Source organism: Dipodomys merriami, unplaced genomic scaffold (assembly GCF_024711535.1).
Source record: "Dipodomys merriami isolate MVZ:Mamm:240054 unplaced genomic scaffold, mDipMer1.0.p SCAF_21, whole genome shotgun sequence".
In the NCBI taxonomy this organism is placed as follows: domain Eukaryota; kingdom Metazoa; phylum Chordata; class Mammalia; order Rodentia; family Heteromyidae; genus Dipodomys; species Dipodomys merriami.
In genome coordinates, this window is record NW_027203493.1 from 11,741,701 (window position 1) to 11,759,988 (window position 18,288).

The window sequence follows — 18,288 nt, forward strand, 5'->3', positions numbered from 1 at the left end:
TAAGCACAAAAATATCTGCTCATGTTTGATAAAATGATTTGTTTTTATGTGGCACTGAAATGCATGCTGTTATCTAGTACTGAGCTTCTCTTGTTCTTCACACCCTCTTCAAACCTTTTTATCTTTGCAAATACCAATGCTTTGTAAAAAAACCTCCAGAAAGTATCACTAAAGTTTTTCCAACCCCCCTTCATGAGGGCAGCATTGCCTTTCTATCTAAGACAGCTAAAGTCACTTCATGAAGAAAAAATAATTTTCGGATGAAATTATTAATGCATGACTCCTCACAACACATCACAATGATGACACAGGATGACCATGTTGTATTTCTCCCTGGGGTGCTGGGGTAGTTAACAAAACCCTTCAAGCAGGGTGATACATTACATTTAAGGGAGGAAAGGTAAGACTCCCAATCATTCCAGCTGATATAGAAAAGCACGACATAAGCCCAATATCTTTTCCTTGTAGAAAGTCAGGAGTTTAGTTATAGAAGTAAAGCTCCTCCATGAGATAAAGCTGCTTTGTAGAAAGCCCGCAGCCAATATGATAACCAATGGTAAAAATTGACAGCTTTACCTTGAAGATGGAGGAGAAGGCAAGGGTAACCATCTCATTAATTTTATTAAATGTCATTGACTCATTCAACACCTACTACCTGTTACCTCCATCACTGAATTTATAAGGAATAAAAATATTGATTATGGCAATGCTTCTTCTTTTTAATATTTTTTAATGAATCATCTAGAGGTAGGCTTCTGGAGGCAGCCTGTGCATGTAACTTGTGGGAAGGTTTAAGAAATAAGAAAGATAGAAAAACATACTAGAAATTTTGTTTTCTTTAGTTTCTTGGCTGAGGTCCTGAAGTGAAACAAGTTGTTTTGGATTGGATCCTAGTTCTCATTTTGAAATATCAAAAACAGAACCCCTCGCCACACACAGTGTAATTTGTCACACACATACAAAAATGGGAACACTGAACAATCACCAGGACAAGATCTCAGCAGATACATATTATTCTGAAGTTCAATCTGCTTCCCCAGAGCCTAAACCTGGAGTTTGACTCCTTATAGGCATATTTTAATCTTTGTCATTTCATATAAAATATAAGGAAAATTCATCAGCCCTTCATTTTCTTCTTCTAGCTGCCTTCTCATTCTGACTCTGAAACAGATTGTTCTAGAATCTGATAGAAATATCAGCTTTTGCATTTGTTTTTTATTCATTATGCTTTGAGAAAATAGCTACCGAACACCAAATTATGGTCTGGGAGGTTTAGTTAAATCTGAATTAGGTATTTCTTAATATGTGTCACCTCTCTAGAAACTTACTCTAGCTGGGCTTAGAGAAAATAGCCTTCAAACAGTCTGAGGTACTAAATGATATCATTCAACTCAACTCAGTCACTCATATGTTTTTCCCACTGGTGTTAGTGGAGTAAATCAGTTAATTAGTATTTAAGGCAATGTAATTAAAAGGCAGTTTGGAAATGGTAATATTTCATATGGCCTGTGATAATACATCATTGTGAAGAAGCATCAGCCTTATATTCATGTAGAGAAATGTTCCTGGAGTCAAGGTTATCTCCTAAGACTTTATTTTGTTGTTCTTGCCCAGGTCCTTGAAAAAAGCATTTATCTTCCTTTCTTACCAGGTATTGATACTAAAAATGTGAAAGCAATATGTTAATCATATTTATAAAAGAAAAATTTAACATCTAATGCTCTAAAGTAATACAACTATTTTTTCCAATTACACCTCTTGCTTTCCCAAGTATATCTTCCCTACATCTGATGTTATTAAATCATAAAGGAATATTTTATTTGATATGATATTTTTATCTCACTTTGTGCAGCCCATTAAATTAAGCGGTAATCTATAGTAGGCAGTTAAACATAAAGGTGTTTTAATATGCTTTTCAATGTTGCATGGTTGTGCAGTTGTAACATGCTTACCTTGATCGTATTGTCTACTATTTTAGATAGTTCTTACAATATTTTATTTCTCCTTTTTTATTATTCATTATTGAGAAATTGCAAAGTGACACAGTGTAGAGATTTATTTCATGACTTCATATATATAGACATATATCATTCCAATTTTTATTGTGACAGTATGATGTGATCAGAGTTGTTTTTTAAACATTTTTAAAAATTGTATTCTTTTTAAAAAACATTTTTTAAATCAGCAATATTACTGGGAAAATTCCATGTCAGAAGAAAAATTGGAATATTTGGTCCTTGGCCTACTTACTATTTCTAAAAGTTATATTACTTTAAGTCATTGCTACCCTTAGGATTATAAACATTTTTTAACTTCAGAGGCTGTGCACATTATGACTCATTACCTTCATCTTTGTTAATTTCCTTCTCCTGCTATACTAGTTTTATTGGGATACATTATGAAACTTGTAGAACCATAAATATCTAGGGATTATATTGCATTCTACAGAGAACTAGTTTCAGTGGAATAAAAATAACAGTCAAAAATGAAACTTTATGAACATTTTCACATAAAAAAGGGGATAAGACTTAATAATTTTACCATCTGAAACTCTTGCGCATTGTACATTCTTACACTGAATTTTATAAGGCTGTAATCATCTAGAGGATCTACCTTTCTTTTCCTGATGTTTATTTTGTATGAGATGAAAGAAACCAAAAATTAAACCTGGCCAATCCAAAATGAGAATGAGCAAGTAAGAGCAACAAGTTTCTCCTCCTGTTCTGTGTGAAGTTTCTTCCAAACTCCATTCTTGTGACAATGTCTTTTGTTTTGTGATTTTCTTTTGTTCTTGTTGGTTGGTTGACTGGGGCTGGGTTGCTTTGTTTTGTTTTGCCTTTAATAATCATGCTGTAGATCCAAGTCAGTGTTCTGAGCATGCTGGTATCCTACCACTGTACTTCATCTCCAGCTACAGAGCCCTTTGCTATTGATTTTTTTCTCAGGTGATCTCTGGGTTTGAGATTCCAACATTGAACCAAAAGCCTTGGACATGTGGATTTTAGTAGCCCATTCCCATTTTTAGAAATAAATAGGTAAATATTTTATTTTTCTATCATTAATTATTACTAATTTACCGAACTTGAAAGGAAGGTGAAATAAGATGTAATAGAAAACAAATGTCAGGGGCTGGGAAGGTGGCTCAGTGGTAGAGAGGCCCTGGGTTCGATTCCTCAGCACCACATAAGCAAAAAGAAAAAAGCCAGAAGTGGCGCTGTGGCTCAAGTGGTAGAGCGTCAACCTTGAGCTGAAGAGCTAAGGGACAGCGCCCAGTCCCAGAGTTCAGGCCCCATGACCGACATAAAAAAAAAAGAAAAAGAAAACAATGTCAGTCTTCACAACAAAGTTTCCAATTCATTATGCCACTCTTTACTATAGGTTGCCTGTAGCTCTGCTCTGCTCTGTAATGACTCACTGTGAAACCCATGCTACTGAAAAACAAAACAAAAGAAAACCTCTTTGTCTAAGAAAGTAATGACTGGACTTGTGTCTAAGGTAAAAGAGTACAATAAAACTGCCATTTATCTTTAGCTTTATGGAGGAGAAATACAATACTCTTTGCAAATCCACTGTCCAAAATGAGTCAAATAGACATTCCTCACTTTGATGGCATTCAAAACCATCACACAATGCAAGGTACATGGACAAATCCACTATCAACAAAGCCAGGAAGTTCAATTCTTTCCAGAATGGAATCTATTATAACTTGGATTTTTCAAGGAATTTCAAAGTAGAAGCATTGTTAGAAATGTTTCGTTTTTTAATAACAAGTTATAACGTCTTTGTCATGATCTATTGTTATATATATTGTTATACTATTATATACTAGTTATATATCTATATCTATATATCTATTGTTAGTTTTTTAATAACAAGTTATAACATCTTTGTCATGATCTATTGTTATACTGCAGTACAGCACACTGTATATTTCAGGGTACTCCAAAGATTACTGCACCTTACTTACAGAGGTAGTGCTCAGAATGAATAATATCATTGTGTGAAACTTGTTGGTCCATCGATGTCTTTGAACAATACCATTCTTTTTCACAGATGAATAAAATTGTACGCATGCCATATTTTCTTAAGTCTGTTTATCCACTGAAATTTTTCTGGCATGTTTCAGTAACTTGGCTAGTGTGAATAGTGCAGTGATAAATTTAGTTGTATTGTCCAAGTGATTTCACTATATTCTGATTTGTAATCTTTTGGATAAATGCCCAAGAGAGCTCTTGCTGGATTGTAGGATAGTTCCATGTTTAGTTTTGTGAAGAATGTCCAAACTGCTTTTCACAGTGGTTGCACCAATTTGCATTCCTACCAACAGTGTATTGGTGTATATTCCTTTGAGAGACTAACATGAATGCCAGGAAACCAGGACTAAAGTTGCTGGGCCTGGGCGGGGTGGGGGGCATCAAGGGGTAGACAAATGAAAAGACAAAGAGTGAATGCAGTGATAGTACTCAGTGTATCTATGTGAACATGGAGCTAGGAAAATTGACAGAATAGGTGAGGTTCGGAGAGATTAGATACGATGATGTAAGTGCCAATATATAACAAGATACATTGTACTCAAATATTGAATGGAAATATTTTTTTTTTGTCAGTTGTGGGGTTTGAACTCTGGGCTTGGGCGCTGTCCATGCACTCTTCAACTCAAGGCAAGTACTCTCCCGCTTGAGCCACAGCACCACTCCCTGTTTTCTAGTGATTTATTGGAGATAAGAGTCTCACGGAGTTTCCTTCCCAGACTGGCTTTGAACCACAGTCCTCAGATCTCAGCCTCCTGAGTAGCTAGGATTACAGGTGTGAGCCACTGGCGCCCAGCTTGAATGGAAATCTTTTTGTATAACAAATTTTAAAGAGAATTTTAAAAGGAAATCTTTGTAGTATTCATATTACACCAATTGATAATGCCCTCTCTTCCTTTATTCCTCATTGCTATTGCATAAATCACCAGTTTGTAAGAGAGGGTTTTTAGGATAATTCTAATCTGACATCTGCTTAATTTCCCCTTTCCACATAAATCTAGAAATGTCTTCGCAGTTTGGGTAAACATATTTGAAGTATCTGCAATTTTATTTGAAAAAAACAACAATTCTGATATCACTGTCAACTGAAAAAAAAATTCAATTCTCCAAATCCATTTCTTTACATATTTCCTGTTTTATCAGAATTTGATCGAGATACAAGTGGGGTTAGAGGTATAGCTCAGTAGCTTAGTTATTTACTGGCATTAAATCATTATACTATCCCCAGCACTGCGGGGGCGGGGGGGGGGGTGAGGGGGGAAGAAACAAGAAGACAAAGACAAAATTGCTGTTTGACAAAATCTGACAATACTGAATATTGCAATTCTAATATCTTATGCTTTTTTAAAATAAGTTTTTTATTGTGAAAATACTGCACAGAAGGGTTACAGTTACATGAGCAAACTAATGAGTACATTTCTTATCAAGCATTGTTGCCTCCTCCTTTGTTTTTCCCCTACCATCCCTTCCCTCCCATCTCCACACTACATTCCCTTCCCCCCACCCCCGTCTCACCTAAATTGTAAAGTTCATTTTTTGACATAGTGTCCTGTACATCTCATTGTTGCAATGGGTCCACCTGTATCCCTATTTAAACTATTTGTTTTTTCTCTTCCCCTCCCCAAATTATACCGACATCAAATACAGTGAATACAGGGATTATACCGTGGGGGAGGGACATACAAAGCAACAAAAAATTACATGCTATGAAAATGACTAGTAGGTGGAAAGATGTATGAAGAATTTTGCTGTGTTTTAGGTAAATGACTAGATAACATGAGGTTGAATATATGCTCATGTGTACATATGATGTGATAGTTGTGACTGTTTTTATTTATCACCTCTATCTGCTATAAAAAAAATCCCCAGTCATATCTGCTATAAAAACAGTCATCCCAGTGCCTGAAGTGACTTAAACACCCCCATTAAATTTTCTCTTATTAATAGTGAATCTATTCTCTGCTGTTATGCATAGCTTGTGTATTTGATAACCCTAATGAAAAGTTCTCACTCTTATATATAGCCATGTCTTGAGAGAGGTATATTTATTGTACCTTTAGTTCAATTTTAACTTCAAGTTACATCTGGATGATAGTTTTATAATTACTCTCTTCTCCATTCGTTTGAATTTCCAAACGTTGTTCTGGAATTTTCCATATTACTTGTTACTTAAGATCAAAGGATTATTTACTGGCTCATATTTTTCCTAGAGATGAAAGAAAACTAATTTAAAGAACCTCAACGCCAGGGTATTTCCATGGTGTAAGAGTAATAATGTCACTTCTCTTTGCATTGGGTCATATAAAAACCATTTTCTTTTTAAACTGTCTCCAGAAACCTAGTCTAGGGTCACTGAATGCTGGATATGTCTGCAAGAATGTCATTTCTCCTAGGGAAGGAATTTAATGGAGTCAGACGAGGGTAGACATTTTTACAATGTCTCCTTAAACTTGTACTTCAGACTACTATAGACAATCACGTTGTACATTATTTCTGGTGTTAGGGGACCTCACATATTTTCAAGTGCTCTCACCTACAAGAATCAATGCACTTGGAGAATTTGTTCATGAGTTTGCCTACATGTGAACAGTATATGGAATAATGATTGTCAGTGCTATGCAGTAAGAATGAATGCATATTTTATATAATGAATGTTAATGGAATCATAAGGACACCTTTCCCAGCAGTCATATAGTCATGGTTAACTACCAGAATGTTTAAATTCTATTATTTATTTCCCTATGGAAGTTCAAAATTTTTATTCTTGTATTTTACCCTCCCTGAAACAAATTTGAATAGAAGGATTAGGGGTGCCTATCTTATTTCACTAATTCTATCTCTACAGAATTTATTTTTATTATATCAAAAATGAAATCTCTAGGTAACTTGAAGGGATGAGAGGGGCTGGGATCAATGGTGCAGAAAATTATGGAAGTTGGGACACTGGTCAAGATGCCTAGTACTAATAAATTGACACATTGATGTCTTTCTATTCCTACTTAAAAATAATATGTATGTAATACATGCTTACATATGTTTGACATATTTATATAGATAGGTAGATAGATACATGCATGCATGCATACCTAATACTCCTGTGAATCTTAACTCTACTTTTAATAGCCTACATGTAGAAAGTATATATAACTGTAGTCAACTGTTGGGAGATGGACATCAAATAGGGAAAGGAACTGTGAATACATCTTTGTGACCCATTCTCATGCATCAATATGAATATCTCAAATAGATTAACTTATGGAATAGAAATATATAAATATATGTAAATACAATCTATGGTACAGTTGCTTTAATGCTCACTGCATGTAATCGACTGCCACTTTCCACTTTTACTCATTCCTTTCTCTTCACATTCTAAATTTAATGCAATTGTCCATGGTTTCCTTCTTGAAAGTCTGACCCTTTTGTTTCTGAGATGCCACTTATATTACAGAGCTGGGGCTACCAAAACAAAAGAACACTGAAGGCTTAAAATCTAGCCACTTGTTTCCTCTCAGTTATGAAAAATAGATGCTTAAGGTAAAGACACCTCTGGATTTTTTTTTTTGGTAAAGTCTATTTTCCTGACTGGGCAATGGGCATATTCTTGTTCTGTGTTGTATCTCACCTGGGCTCTTTGTGGTTTGTATGTGGAAGGAGAAAACTCTGTGACTCCTCTTCTTGTCAGGACTTTAACTCTACCAAGGAAATCACTTTCTGGTTTCATTTTCAACTTAATTATTTCTCTAGAGAATTTACTTCTAAATAATGATACAATGGATGCTAATGCTTCAACATAGGAATCTCGAGGACAAACATTCATTTTATAGACGCATTCTTTGCAAGGTATGATATGAAATTATCAAAATCTTATGAAAAGTGAGCTTAATTACCTTTTTTAAGTAGAAATCTTTTTAAGAAATATATATATATAGTGACCTAAAGAATCAAGATAGACTTATTAATAGGGAGAAAATTCTTCATAATTTGACTTACAAATACTAAACCAAGGTTTAGAAAGATCCATAAATACTGACATAGAAACAAGGACTCACAAATGAATTATAGTGGATACAAACTGTATTTTACCAGTCTATACATTTTCTTCTGTTTGCCTGCCATTCTGGTTGAAATCAGTTTCTAGGTAGTTATGGAAACCTAAAATTCTACTAACATACTTATGAAGACAGACAGTTTTGTAGGTGGGAAAGAAAGAATGCAAAAATTTCCTATTGTATTTAATTGTTCAGTCAAATTTTGGATCCATTAGTTTTAGTTACGCAGCGAGATACACTTCCTCCTGGCCAGTCTCTCTTATCTCATGTTGTGGTTTGACTTGAGGATTCTATCAAACACAACACACACTAAATACCAATTTGATTTCCTCATTGTCATTCTGTCTATGTGATAACCAGACCATGACCAACTTATTTAATGAGATTTAACAAGATCCATGGTTTTGCATTACACTTACTGGGACCAACAATGCCTTGAGTTAATGAAAACTGTCGGAAGATTTTATTCCCTGTCATTAATTTATTTCTAATTTTGTATTACTGTTGTTTATAGGAGAAAGGAAAATTCATCAAAATGACAATTAACAATATTTTCCGGGCTTTCTTAGTAATGCCCTTGGTGTCTTGTAAATATACTGTGAAAGTTTCATTTCCCAATTGTGCTAAATCTCTTTCACTACTAGAGCTTAGGTGTTCTCAACTGGTGAATTCATTATTACTCTTTCATTTTAAAGGAATATATATTATTTCTTCCCTTCCTTCTTTCCTTCCTTCCTACTTCCTTCCTTCTTTCCTCCCTCTCTATTTTCCTCCCTTCTATCCACTTCCTCATCCTCTTCTTCCTCCTTTTCCTGCTCTCCTCCTTCTCTTCCTTTTTCTTCTTTCTTTACTTTCCTCCTCCTTCTTCTCTTTCTCATTTTTTGGATGATGCTTAGTCAGTAACAGTGGAGAAAATCAAATGATAATTCCAAATACAAAGATACTCCCATTGACCCAAACTGCCAGCCTTCCCCTCTTAAATTGATAGTACTTTTAGTCTAAATTTATACCAACATTATGAGAGCTGGAATACAAAAACTACACCCAGCGGTTCCCTCATCTGTGTACCTCATCTCTGTACCCCTTGAGACCCACTGTGTGTTCAGTTGTTTTATCTTCAAGTATAAAAATTATTACCTTTGTGTATAATATGAATGTGATTGGACTCCATTACACACACATGCCGATTGAATCAATCCACCTGGCGCTAATATTTCTTTCTTCTGTGGAGATTATATATTTTTAAGAAGACACCTCTTCTTGAAAAAGAGAAAGAGAATTGAGAGGAAATTGAAGCATCAATCCTGACCCAGGGAAGGGATCCACGTTGATGATGTGGTGGTGCCCCTAGCTCTTAAAAAATGATTGACCAAATGTTGAAACAAGGATACAGGTTGACCTAATGTGAAAATGAGATGTACAAGACACTATGTTGAAAATGAACTTTACAACTTGGCGGGGGAGGGGGTAGAGAGGGAGGAGGTGGGGAGCTGGGGAGGGAAGGGATGGTAGGGGAAAAACAAAGGAGGGGGTAACAAGGTAACACTGCTCTAGAGGAAAAGTACTCATCACCTTACTCATGTAACTGTAACCCCTCTGTACAGTATCTTTACAATAAAAATATATTTTAAAAAGTGATTGACCATGTGAGTCCTCTGCCATAGCTGAACAATTTGCTCCTTTTCTGGAATGAACAGACTGTAAGTGTATATGAAGACTTGGAAGCAAATCAAAGTAATAGATTACAGGAAATCTTGCAGAGAACACTAGGCCTCTCTCCTGAGTGCATGGAGGACTGTGTCCTATGCAGGCTATACCCTGGCCGCATTCACTTTCTTCCCTCAGGATATTTTGCTTTATTCTCTGGACCTTGTGCATACTATTATTTTTGCTCTTATAACTATGTGGTTGGTTCAAAGAAGATCTCTCTATGTTTGTGTTCCCCACTGGACTGTTACCTTACGAAGGGCTAAGATGGAGCCTTACCATAGTGTGTGTGTGTGTGTGTGTGTGTGTGTGTGTGTGTGTGTGTGTGTGTGTGTGTGTGTGTGTGTGTGTGTGTGTGTGTGTGTTTATGCGCGAGCATGTGAATGAGCACACATAGGTGTGGTTCTGGAACTTGAACTCAATGTGACATGCTAGCTAGTCCCTGGCTCTACTACTTATTCTATATGTCCCCAGTATCTTTGTTGTTTGAGTTAATTTTTGAAAAAATATTTTTATTTTCTTTAAGTAGTTGTACAAAGGATTTGTCATTCAACAGAGCAGTTTATGAATACAATGCCTCTTGATCAATGTCACCCCTGTCAACATTTTTACCCACCCTTCACACCCTATCCCTTCCCTCACTTTTCTTAATTTTTAGGTTATGTATTGAAGTTCTTGCCATCGAGCAAAGTAATTTATGTATACTAGGCATCCTGTTCTGTTTTAATTGTCCCTTCAACATCTTCAACTCCCTTCTGCCCATCCCTTTTCCATATTTTTCTCATTGCTGTGTCATATACAATACATTCTTGCCTGAATTCTACTCACTTCCCCCAGTTATTCTTCTATTTCTCTTCTCTTGACCACCCTGCTTGCAAGTACCCATTTCTTGGTAGTTATTTTGTTGGGCTTTAACTTAGTCTTTCAAATAGAGTGATTTTGCTTAGGCCAGACTCAGATTATGTCCCTTTTCTCCTGTATTTTCCTGTATACTTGGGATTGCACACATAGATGATCCTGCCTCGCTTGTTTGTCATGACTGAATCTTTCTAAAGTTTTGCCTGGTCTTGCCTCAATTGAAGTTGCTCTAGTACCTACTTTCTAAGTAGTTGAGATGATATACATGTGTTACCTCATCTGATGCAATTGGCTGTATCATACTTCTCTTACTTTGCATTTGCCTCAATGGTAAACTTTTTAAAAAATAAATGATGACATCTGAAATTTTCCTCTATTATTTCTTACATTATGCTTTCATTTTGCAAGTTTAACACATGAAGATAAATGTGCGAATCATTGAATGCCTCCATGAATGATTAATAGGTGTATGGACAGAGAGATTTCGGCATTATAGGGCTCCTTGTGTGCTGCTGATGTGCCAGACATTGTGTGAAGTATTTAAGTGAAACCCAAACAAATTGTATTGCTTTTCCTGGGCTGTTTTACCTATAATAAGTATATGCTCTATTAGTATTGTCTGTCATTTGGGTAAAGAATATCACTTTGCCAATTAGGTGGATTTAAATGTATTATGTGATTCCAAATGTCCACATCTTCTCATAGACTTACTGTAACAGAAGTTACTGGTCCAGAAAATGCCAGCTTCATGTTTAAACACTTTGTTTAGGAAACTAGAAAATAAGGTATGAAGCATGTGCATCCCTTTTATGAAGAAGATAGCTTTGGAAGAAATCAATAGCTTTAATAAATTGTGACTGAGTTCGGTTTTCGATTCACACACATTCAAACCTCTTTCCCCAGGAATCTAGGCACACACACACACACACACACACACACACACACACACACACACACACACACACACACACACACACACACACACACACACACACACCAACCTTGAGTTGACCTGAGCATTCTGTTTTATTGACTGATTGATTACAAGAATGAGAGGAATTTAGCACAGAATGAAAATGCAACTGTCTGTGGGTAGGAGATGAGTTCTTAGAGCAGTTTGGCTGGAGAATGAAATTTTCAATGTGGTTAATGAAGTGTGTGGGGTAGTGGAAGTCAGTGGTAATTAGCAATGTGTATAATGGGCTGAGCTTGGGTGAGCTTGTCTCCTTACATTCCCCAGTGACCAGTCGCACAGGTGAAAGGTGAAGTGCAGAAATGTCACTCTTGCTCTTTAGTAGGATAAATTACAGCTGTAGGAAAAAAATGGTGAAATTACATGAAACAACAGGAGGTATGTAGCCTTCAGAGCCCAGGGTACTCATTACCTAATTTTATGTACTTATGCCTATGTGTAAATCACTTCCACCCAACTGTCCCCACAGTGACACAAATCATTCTCTTAATATGTTTTCTGGTTATTTTACCATTATGGTGGTAATTGGAGTACCTAAAATAAATGAGGGACCTGCAGAAAGGATGATAAAATTCTCCCTGTTTAAGGTGATGTTAATAATTTGTAAGATACCTGCCAGACAGGATGTATGAAGGTTTTATTATAAAGAGTTGTCATCATTCTGTATGTTCAGTTTGATCTGATTTCGTTTTTCCATCTAAGATTGGAACAGTTTTCATGTTAGTACAAATGTAATAATGATAGCTTTTTCTATGGTTCATCTGTTCAAAGCAGTATACATAGCATGTTATAAATTGTGATCCAATGATTATGAGAATCTAAGAGATAGGTAACACTATTATCTTCCTCTTGCAATAGAGAAAGTTGAGGCTGTGAAAAGATCAGTGTCTTACCCAATGTTACATGGGTATTAGTCATCAGAGCTGGTGCTTAAACCAGGTCATCAAGCTTCAGGATGTTGAGTCGGCTCTTTTACCTTGACACGAGGCAGAGATGTAAGTAGTAAATGTTTGAACATTGGATATCTTATGGTTCCTATCACAGCTACTCTATTAACATTACACAATGGCTGTGGCCTATTGTAAATGAATGTGAGAGGTACAAGAATCAACATTTCTGAGTTCTAACTAGGTTACCACAGCCACTGCAATGTGAATGCATTATCATTTTCCTAGGTCACATGCTTTTCATCAATTATTTTGACTAGTTCAAATATAAACGTAATGTTTCCCTGGGGAATCAGATATAAACAGACCTTAGAAAAGTGTACAGTCTCTTATTAGATATTTTTTCCATGTGCTCTTCACCAATGAAGACCCTGCCCTGTGGTTAGGCACTGAAGGTTTCTCAAACATACTGAGAGAAAGGGCTCTAGGATTAATATCTTTGTAAACTGAGCTTCAACTCTTTTGAGTCTATTTTCATGGAATATTCCCTGGCTTGATCTACACACAAGGCATGAATAATCACTTTTAATTTACTGGAAATTGATTATCAAAGACATACAACTATTTTATGACTACTAATATTGAGCAGCTACTGAGCTAATATTTTAGAAATTATGGGAATTAAAAAGTACTATTTCTTTAAAACATAAGAGAACTATATTTCAGATGAGCGAAAAGAGTATGGTTTCCTTTGTAGTATTTAAGGGTATTTATTTAAAGAATTTAACCAAATTTCTAGTTGCCTCCTGAGTAGTACATACAAGTTTCATATTTAAAGATGATAAGTCAGAAATGGAGTCATAGCTTCAGTGGTACAGCACAAACCACAAACAAAGCTCCGGGACTATACTGGGGCCATGATTTCAAGCCTAGGACTGGCACACACAAAAAAGATTATATATCAATGAAGAGTGAAAAAATATTAACTTTCATTGTTTCCTAATTTAATTAATGTTAGATAGTGTCTCCCTTATTGCATCTGGTTGGAGATTTCTGAGAAATTTTGTTTGATGAGATGTTAGGTATTTTGGTTGCTGCTTTAAAAATCTACCTAGAATGAAAAGAAAGAATGAGGATGCTCATATCAACATCAATTTGTGTACTTAATGAATACTATGGATGCTTAGGTTTAGCTTCTCAAGTTTGTAGTTCTAGCTTGGCTTAGCAACCATGTCTACTTACTCAGCATTGTTCTCTTTAGTACTTCCTTTGCCTCTTGGTTACTGAAAGTAGATGGTAGGAAGCATTTGAGAGAGAGGACTTAGGCAAACAGAACAGCACTGGGTATTCATTTCAAAGCTATCTGTGCCCTTTAAGAATTTCACCCTGATTCAGATTCTAAAGTAATGAAGTTATAGTGATCATTCCTTCCCTTTACAATTGGTCATTGTAATTGTGTAACAAGAGTTCTTAAATCAAACACTGCCATCCTAGCCAGGTGCCAGTGTCTCATACCTGTAGTCCTAGCTACTCAGGAGGCTGAGATCTGAGGGTTGCCATTTGAAGCCAGTCTGAGTGGAAAAGTATATGAGATTCTTTGCTCCAATTAACCAGGAAAAGACCAGCAATGGTGCTGTAGCTCAAGTGGTAGAACATTTGCCTTGAGCACAAAAGCTCAGGAACAGTAACTAGTCCCTGCATTCAAGCTCCAGGATTGGCACCCACACCCTACCTGCCCTCCTAATATTTGAATAGGATCTTTAACGCTCAGCAGTTATTTTTGTCTGCCTCCTCTGATTTCTCTGCACTGAATTCGATAATTTGATATTGTCTGCATGAATGGCTTTCTGTCTTTTATAATCATACGATGCCAGATGGAAATTTAATCTCACCTAGACTTCAAATAGCAGATTTTTTTTCACTTTTCACAGCATACTGAAAATCTCATCCCATGCTTAGATTCTAGCATAGATTCTAGTCTCCACCACTGTGGCTGTATTATACACTTTCCACAATTACAAGTGTAAAAAAATGAGCATCACAGGTGTAGTACAGCTATGCTCATCTGTGCTATGCTCATCTCACAATGCTGCATTCACATGTGCCTCTTTTATGCCTCATTTTGTTGACAATAGACTTTTGGCTGCCGATTTCAATCGCATTTCCATTTGAATCATATTCATCCATTGTCCACCCTACCCATCCCCATCCAGCTATCATGACTTTCTTAAAAAAAATTTAACCTCCCTCAACTTTTTGAGATGAATGAACTAGCTTGCTGATTCCACTTTTTTTACTTGATATAGATTACAAACATTCCTATTTTTAACATTTCCACTATGTCAATCAAAGATATTCTTTGAAATTCCAACCCAGAGTAGAAGAAACAGAAACCCAAGTTGGCTTAATGTAATTTGCCAATAAGTGAAAAAGTGTCCGTAACCCAGGATGCAAATAACAACTACCCAGATAATGTGTTAACATACCAGTATGCATATGGTACCAAGAAGGTTTAACCAGAAACTTAGGCTGTAAGTCTTAGATATTGATGATCACAAGATGCTTTTGAGTTGAGTGTGAGGTTCGACAGGTTTGAGATCATGTCAGGAAACTTGTTGCAGATACAGCTGTGAAATTCTACTCTGCCATACTCATACTATTCTTTTCTTTAAAAAAAAATTAATCACAAGCCAAATGTGTCGTTTTGAGACTCATCTCTAGCCCTGTTTGACGTTCTGCCCATTTCTAACGGAAGACTGAGCACTGTGCAGTCTATTTGCAGAGCTGCCATGAATATTTATACATTTGCCTGCATCTTTCCAAATTAGAGAGCAGGAAGATGAATGAGAGTAGTGAATCAGAGAAGACACACAGTGTGATGCGGGCAAAAATTTACTATCTCATTTCTATTTAAAACCTGATGACTCAGAGAAGGAAGCAGTCTATATCCATTTCAGTAAATTCCTTAATGCTCTCCAGCATGGATGGCACTTTACTTTTTAACACTAGTGGGGGTAGGGAGGTGATTTATCTTCAAGAAGGATGTATGTGTATTTGTGTAAGAATGTGTGTGTGTGTGTGTGTGTGTGTGTGTGTGTGTGTGCATTTGTATAAGGATGTGTGAGAAAGGCAGTCTTTTCCAAATAAAGTGGAAAGAAAGAAACTGCTAGGCTAATTGTTAATTATTTTTCTGTAAGGCTCATTTTCTATGTTGTCTTGGTGATGGCAATGTACTCCAACCTCTAATGAATAATTCTTAAGTCTGACAAAATGCTATTTGTTTCTAAATTGATTTTTAATGTCTTTGGTTTGCATTTTCCTCACTTAGTTAGCTTTCCAACAATTATTCATTAGATTTCCCTGCCTTTCCATCTTTCTCATGCTCAAGTTCAAAATAGATTTTATAGGAGACAAGTGTCAGGATTTATTGTAGTAATTTGGTGATTTGACACTTCTGCAAAAGAAGGGCAGGGAAAGAACAATAATATGCATATTTTTATCTTAGTCTTTGATTATCTGGCAAACGTGGAAGCATTTAAAAACTGCATAGTACAGCATAAAACAGTAAGGGAAAATTTCCCATATTGATATCTGCAAACCTAGATCATAAACACAAGGGTAAATGCCAAATAATTTTATGAGACACAAGGTTCGAAAAGGGCTGAGCAGGATCTGTGGTAGAAGCCTCTGATTATTCCCTTCAGGTTTTTACTTAGAAACTGAAATACAAATCATGAACACAAAATTACAAATTAGTCTTTTGAGCAAATAGTTTCTTGAACAGTAGTAGAGAAAAACTCCCTATTTCCCTCCTTACTTTTTTTGCCTTTTAGCCCATTCTAGTGGACTTTTTTTGAAGTCTAAAAGGTTAAGAGAACATGTTCATGTTGCTCATTCTTGCCACATATACCAGATGACAAATTCTGGCCTTTATAGTGGAATGTAAGATTCACCTTCTTTCAATAATTATCATTTCATGAGGGATTTATCTATAAGACAAATAAATACTGAAAGCTTCTTTAAGGATTTAAAGTTGTCACTCCCTGCTTTCCAGGAGGTTCTAGTCTAGTCAGGAGACAGATGTTAGGTTCAGAGAAAACACAGTAGAACAATGTTCACTGCAAACTGTGAAAAGTACCTTGTTTGTCATGTATCAGGGAATATGTCAGCATGAATCAGAGAAAAAAGCCTTAAATCTAGAGGTCATGAGAGGAAGAGAAAAAATTAGTCTGCTCTAGGTACATAGTGTTTGAGTTCAAACTTGAAGAAATTTAAGATTTCATTTTGGTCATTGGAAGAAGGGTTAGCCACATTTTAGGTACTGAGTGCCTCTGTATCTCTGAGGAATTTGTACACACTCAAAATTCTGTTAGCTAATAAAGATATTTATTATAATTCTGATGTCCGACCAGCCAGCTGGCTGGCTCAATGCATTGAGCCAAGTTACTGTTTGGCTAATTGGAAAATGATGTAGTTCTGGTCTCTAGAAGAAGAGGCTGAAATACAAATTCAGGAAAAAAAAAAAAAAAGACATTGAAAAAACAGTGAAGTGAGCCAGAGCTCAGTTTTATGCTAACACCTTTAAGTTGGCGGCAAAGAAACTACCATCTTGTAATCATCCCAGGAAGTGATTTGGGAAGCGTGTAGGTTAGTAATTATGGTGCAGTAGAGTACCACTGGAGATGGACAATCTTCCTATAATTACATCAGAGGAAAACACATACATCCAAAACAAAACAGGGAAAAGCTTGAACTCTCAGCCACTCCTAACACCAGTTGGTAGGGGTACCAGTGTCTTTGCCTTTGAAAAAATCTTACCCTTGAATGAGTAACAGCATTGCATGGAAACTTAAAGAGAAACACAATTCCAAATCCCAAGTGGAACATTCTAAACCAGAGGAAGGGCCCTATAATCTGCGTTTTAAGAACAAAATTAAAAGATAAAATTAAAAGACAAAATCCAGGATTTTGTCCTTGTTGTTGTTGTTTGGTTTGTGTGTGTGTTGATTGACAAAGGATTTTGCTATATGGCACAGGCTAACCTTTAACTTGTGATCATTCAGTATATGGATTGCAAATGCAGACCACCCCTCATACAATTGGATGCTGCGAAGTAACATGAGGTATTTGTACCACTGGTTGAAAGTTTACATTACTAGTCATTATGTTGAACTGAATCAATAAAAGGAGATAATAGTCCTTGAATTTCTGTTCTCTAAAAATGTTTTGTAAAATTAGAGGTGAAACCTGAAACATTTTAAATGGATTTGCAGGTGCTGGATTGTTTCTTGCATTCTCTGTGGACACTTGATTTTAACCTGAAGTCTAGCTGCTCAGTCTTCAGCATCTGGGCTTCTATGCTGTGTGTGTGAACTGACCTGGTAAGTCACAATAATGATGATGATCACAGGATGAGAAATACAAACTACAAGAGTACTTATCTCATATTCTTACTTTTGAGAATGGATGTAAAATCCACTTTTTAATACTGCATCCTCACAGAAGTACTAGGAAATGTTTTAAAAGAAATAGCATGCCCAGAGACTTATTTTGAAAACTGTTTTAATTTGGGCATGACTTTAAAAGTTTAATGTCATTACAAATGATATTCCCTTTACATGAAATGATTAATATTTGGAATTTTCATGAATGATTTAAGGAATGCATGAAGGGTCATTTGTTAAAATACTTTGCCATTTGGTGTTTTGGCAGTTAGCTTTGGTATGTGCATTTAGCTTTCGTTTTAACTGGAGATAATGTTTGCCACTTAAGTTCTCAAA

At 36.0% G+C, this 18,288-nt stretch overlaps 1 protein-coding gene across 5 annotated transcripts in view; it reads left to right on the forward strand.

The window, feature by feature from the left end:
• The window catches only part of Lrrc4c (leucine rich repeat containing 4C), a 1,099,028-nt gene that overhangs the window by 132,565 nt on the left and 948,175 nt on the right, over positions 1-18,288 (forward strand). For 3 of the 5 annotated variants that reach the window (XM_070032555.1, XM_070032559.1, XM_070032558.1), the window contains exon 2: positions 17,782-17,889. The exons of the other annotated variants lie outside the window; for them this stretch is intronic. The gene's annotated coding sequence lies outside the window, so the exon portion shown is untranslated. The remainder of the gene's footprint in view (positions 1-17,781; positions 17,890-18,288) is intronic. 5 annotated transcript variants of the gene reach the window in all.